This window comes from Epargyreus clarus, unplaced genomic scaffold (genome assembly GCF_041222505.1).
Source record: "Epargyreus clarus isolate Ecla_fem2 unplaced genomic scaffold, WU_Ecla_fem_2.2 ptg000017l, whole genome shotgun sequence".
In the NCBI taxonomy this organism is placed as follows: Eukaryota; Metazoa; Arthropoda; class Insecta; order Lepidoptera; family Hesperiidae; genus Epargyreus; species Epargyreus clarus.
The window spans coordinates 14074359-14080037 of record NW_027332225.1 but is presented as its reverse complement, the minus strand read 5'-3'; the positions used below and the strand labels follow the sequence as shown (position 1 = coordinate 14080037).

Sequence of the window (5679 nt, the reverse complement as noted above, 5' to 3'; positions counted from 1 at the left end):
GCACAGTAGAAAATAAATAAAACTTTGACTACCAACCAAACCTAGAATAGAAATTTTGAAGGTGGTAGAACCCTTTGTGGTTCGACTCCGGCAGCACCACCGCTACACATATTTCTTCCTAATTCCTAATATGTTAGGCGCTGCTGTGTTCCGGTTTGAAGGGTGTGATAAGGGAGACGGACTTTCCCGAGGCGTTCCAGCTTAGTCCTCAGGGGTAGCGGCGCATCTGTGGCCGACCTCAGGCAGGAATATATAATCTTATCTGGGGTTGATTACAGATGTACATGGGCGGCAGTAGCCACTTACCATCAGGTGGACTGCATGCTCGTTTGCTACTCTTATATAATAAAAATATATATATATAAACTCATCATGAACACACACACACACACACTGAAAATCAGTGGCCGTGGCTCGCCGCGGTGAGGCTGAGTGTGGACCCTTTTGTTAAATTTTACTGCAGCAATGTTCTGATTTTAAAGTTATGTCTACTATTATTTACGTCACATAATGTTGTAGTATTTTTTACAAATAAATATTTCTTTATTTCTTTCTTTCATTTATTCTGTCTGTCCGAACCCTGAATCCTCTGCATATCAGACCGGTAAAACCCAGTAATAAAAGCTTGCAACAGAAATATACCTATGGCTCAACTCCCCATAAAACAATTACCACTCACCCCCTTTAGAAATAACCAAATTATCTTTGCTTCTAAAGTATTCACCCCTGCCCTTTCTTGCCCTTCCCGAAGGTCGCAGCTTATTTCCATCAGCCGTCAACATTGGTTCAAGTTCCCTAATGTATGCATGTCACGTAAATTGATACTTCCCAAGTTTCCAGACTTAGGCAAAAATCCCTTATAGTCCTTAGGCCCTATAAGAACGTAGTGTCGATGCGTATGTATATTTTAAAAATATGACTCCCAACCTCTTTTTAGCTGACTGCGAAGAACAATGTATTTCAAGGGTATGTATGTCACATTTTTTGGCAAGCTACCGACGTATTTTGACATATGAGGTATCGTTGGATTCGTATAAAATGCGAAAATAACCTAATGGTTATTCTGTGGAGTCTAATGTTAACTGTGGAGGCTAAAGTTTTGGGTATGTATGTATTAACATACATACGAAAAATTTTCCCCTCCACAGTTTGATAAATCCTACGGGTTTTCAAAAAAAGTGGATGGATCTCAAAAATATAAAATGCTAGGTAATACTTTAAACGTTGATATTCTATTGTCCACAAAGATAAGTAAAGATTAGTCACTCCTAACAAGAAAATGTACCCAGTTTCGAGATTTGAAATAGTTGCGTAAAAAAGTTTTGCCACGTCTCCGTGCTAAAATGTCCCTGAACTATTTGAAATAATTATTTCTTTATTACGTAAATTACGCAGTATTAGTTATTTATTCGTATATTTTGTCTAAAAATGTTTTTATTTGTCAAGAATTTAAAAAAAAGAACTTACTATAATAAGCCGTTTGTGGCTTCATTCAATTTCAAGGCGGCGAAGTATCTTTACTAATCTATGATTCTCCATCACACCATTGAGACAACCTGACCTTTTCCACGAACAAAGGTCTCGGAGCATCCCCTTCAACTGTCAACATCGGTTCAGAACCTCCCTAATATAATGCTCATCACGTTTTATACGTCCCCTATACAATACGCATACAATATCATGAAAGCGGAGAATCTTTGCTTCCTTATATAGATTTACTTCTATAATATTAGGCTTTGAAACCAACGTTGTTTGAGTGACTTGTGGAGCGGTTACTACCGGTACTGACGCGGATGGTACCAGGTTCGATCCCCGGCCTATATAGCCATCAGAATTATGAAATTGGATATCCGTTGTGGGGTGTTATTGTAGTGTAATGTTATTGTAGTGTATTGCGGGTGTTACGGTATTCTTTTTTTTTATAATATAGGAGTAGCAGACGAGCATGCAGTCCACTTGATGGTAAGTGGCTACTGCCGCCCATGGACATCTGAAATCAACTCCAGATAGGAGTAGATATTAAGCTGGAACGCCTCGGAAAAGTATGTCTCTCTTACCACACCCTTCAAACCAGAAAATAGCAGCGTTTAACACTGCTGTTATAAGGCAGAAATAGGTGTGGCGGTGGTGCCGCCGAGGTCGAACCACAAAGGGTTCTACCACCCTCGATTCGTATTCGTTTGTGTGTATCAATGGCACCCAAGACACACGGAATCTTAGTGTGGAGATGTGAGTGTTAAAAGCATTTGTGTCCACACTGACTGTAGACAAGTCAGTTGAAAGGTGGTGGAACCTTTTGTGGCTTGGCTCCAAGGGATCCACCACCACGTCTTTTTCTGCTTATAACGACAGTGCTCACGGCTGCTATGCTCAGTGGCAGTGGCCACTTACCTTCAGGTGAACTGCATGTGAAAAATCATCGGTAAAACCATCGCCCAATATGAATTTAATAAAAGACTTTTACATAGATAAATACCTTATTAACAACTTACATGCACACAACGCACCAACTTATACATAGGTTTTATAGTTGTCTATGAATTGCAATAACTAAATGAACACGAAACTGTATGGCCATTTGTTCTTGCTATTATATAAAAAACAGTTTCATCGCGGTAATGATAACACTGTGAGCTATTTTAATTACATCCCGGCTCATTATTCAGGGACTCCAGCGGTAGTCGGGAGCCGGGAATCAGGAAATTCTGCAACTGAATAAAATTTTAAGCTTTACTTCATAATATTTCATTTTCATCGCATGTGAAGTGGTATTGAATACGCCAATTTTTTTGTAAGACTTATCGGAGAATCTAATGTTTATGAAAATCTTTCTTGAGATTCCATAAATCCTTGTTAAATGTATTGTATGGGTACCTGCAGTGGAATAAGAATATTTATTTAATAACTTGAGGTCCAATTACACATTTTAAAAATGAATTTTAGAAACAGAAATAGCAAACCAACACGCATCTAAATGATGGTAAGTTGCTGTCCATAGATATCTGTAATCAATCCGAGATAAAATTAAAAACTTACTTGATGCGTGGTTACCCTTAAGAACTAAGATAGAACTTATTTGAAGATCAGAACACAGTAGCGCTTAACAATGTAGTTATTAGACAAAAATAGTAATGGCATGGTATACATTACAAAAATAGCGTCAGCAATTTTTTTTTTATAGTTTAGTTTAACGATTAGGCAGACGTGCTTCCTGATTGAAAGTAGTCGCAACACCAGAGGAGTCGCCAATGCATCGCCGGCTTTGTAGGAGAGCTTTTTTTTGCACCTTTTTTGAGAAAATTGGTTAAGAATGGTTATTACTAAGTTATACATGTCTACAACCTATCCTTTTTCTTCTGTTGAAATAAAAGTAATATAAACTAAATCAAGTTATAGTAATAGTGTATTGAGGGTTAGTTTCTATTTAAATTCCAAAGTGTGAAACACTGGAACAGTAATGATAACACTGCGGACAATTTTAATTACTTTCCGTCCATTATACAGGTCGCCCTTGTCAGGTTGACTGTAAACTTTTACGTATACAAAACTAGCTAACTCATTTACTTGAGTTAAAGGTAAATAATGACAACGTATGAGTTAATTAATTTGGTGGTAGAATCCTTTGACGACCCGCGTGGCGGAGCGGTCACCATACCGGTCTGACGCGCAGAGGGTCCCTGGTTCGATCCCCGGCCAGACAGAAATATAAAAGATGAATTTAGGTTTCTGTTTCTGGGTCTAGGCGTTTGTGTATTTGTCTATGTGTGTGTCCATGGCACCCACGATACAGGGAATCCTGTGTGGGGCTGTGAGTGTAGAAAGTGTTTTTTTTCTGGTTCGACTCTGAAGGCACCACTGCCACCTATCTCTGCTTAATAAATGCAGTGTTAAGCACTGTTGTATGAAGGCTGTGGAAAGGAAAACATACTTATTCAAGGTGTAACTTATTGAAAGGAGAGACGGTTAGCACTCCCCTTGACAAGGATGGAACACATAAATGGTTAAGGGCACAATCTTGACCACATTTTTTTTTGTCCCTGTAGTTCCGGGACTAGAATAGGGCTACGGTATCCCCTGCCGGTCGTAAGAGGCGACTAAAAGGGGGCTTCCGGGGTTGCGGGCGGCAAGAGTGGAAGCTCAAACCGCCCGGCCAGCGACCCCGGGAAGGACGACGGTATGTGTGGATGCATACCGTCGTACACACCAGTTGGTGTGGCGAGCGTCAAGCTCACCTGGGTGGAGCCCGACGGGGCAACGCGCTAAGAGGACTCCGGTTGCGTTACTTTGGAGATCCCGGAGCCCTCTACGCAGCGCAGAGGATGGCCACCGGGGGGGGTTTAGTGTGGTAAAAATCCTACATAACCCGGCGTCGCTCCCACGTTGTCGGGTACCTTTTGAAGGTTTCCCCCTCGATAACAAAAAAAAAGGGGCGGGGTAGCAACGCATCTGAGGCCTACCTCAAGTAGGAATCTAATCTTATCTGGAGTTGATTACGGACATCCTTTGGCGGCAGAAGCCACTTAAAACCTGACCAACTGCATGCTCGTTCTACTTCAAAGATGACTTATTGGCTTCTTAATTAGACTAAATTAATTTCAAAAAACTTCCAATTCATCGGTGAGATGTTATCATGAGATCCATTATCCCGGACAAGTTATATTTTTAATTAATCCCGCCGCTGACCTTTTGAAATAAAATTTACTCATAATTAAATTCCGATAAGTTATAAATATTGCGAAGCAACCTACTTTCTGTGAGATTAATTTACGTTGTATGTTTTCTTTAGACATGTTTTAATTAAGTATGTTTCCGCTGCTTCTCCAACATAATAATGATTGGCCAAGTTCGAGGCGAACTCACGCAATAATTTTTCATTTGGTGGGTTCCGTACCACCATTTTTTTATATTTTCTATTTTAGTATTTGGTATTATAGGAGTAGCAGCCATAGGAGTGAATGCATTCTCAATTAAACTTTCAACTGTCTATTTATTACGGTTTAATAGATAAAGCGAAAACCTTTTTTGTTTTTTTTGTATCCCCAAATCCTCAATTATTTTCAAGATTTTATTTATTTTTAATATTTGTTATAGCGGCCACTATTTGACATATTCTGTGAAAATGTCTATTTTTTACGGTTCCTGAGATAGATAGAGCCCTGTGATAGACGGACGGACCACGGAGGCTTAGTAATAGGGTTTCATTACCCTTTGAGGACGGAACCCTAAAAATAACTTATTAAGTTACCACCTACCAACGCCCACGGCTATCTGTAATATTTTTATAGATGTAAAGTGTATCCTGACACCGCTTCGAAAAGCAATATTATAGATTGACAAGATTATTAGGTGTCAAAATAAATGTAGCTCAAATCTGAAGACAGAGACACCCACGCGCCGCCCACACATAATCGAAACATCCACAGTATTCTTATAAGAAACACTTCAGCTCAACCCACTTAAACTATACAAATAAGGTGAAAATGCCTATCTGTGATTCCAAAAGTTCGCTCGAGAGCTTTTCTAAGCTTGCGTGTTTATTTGCAGCACTAAAATATACCATTGACGTGATCATTCAATGTGACGACAACGGCACGGCACGAGCATACATCAGCAGCATTACCATGAGTTGGCATAGAAACGCCACTATAGAAATGGTAAATAGAAAACTATTGTCATTTT

General features: G+C 39.5%; 1 non-coding gene across 1 annotated transcript; it reads left to right on the top strand.

Annotated features, from left to right (window-relative positions):
* The first annotated feature begins 3937 nt into the window (after positions 1–3937).
* On the top strand, positions 3938–4031 carry LOC140749318 (U6atac minor spliceosomal RNA). The gene has a single exon (XR_012103045.1). It is a non-coding gene; the product is annotated as a U6atac minor spliceosomal RNA (small nuclear RNA).
* Positions 4032–5679: the final 1648 nt, after the last annotated feature.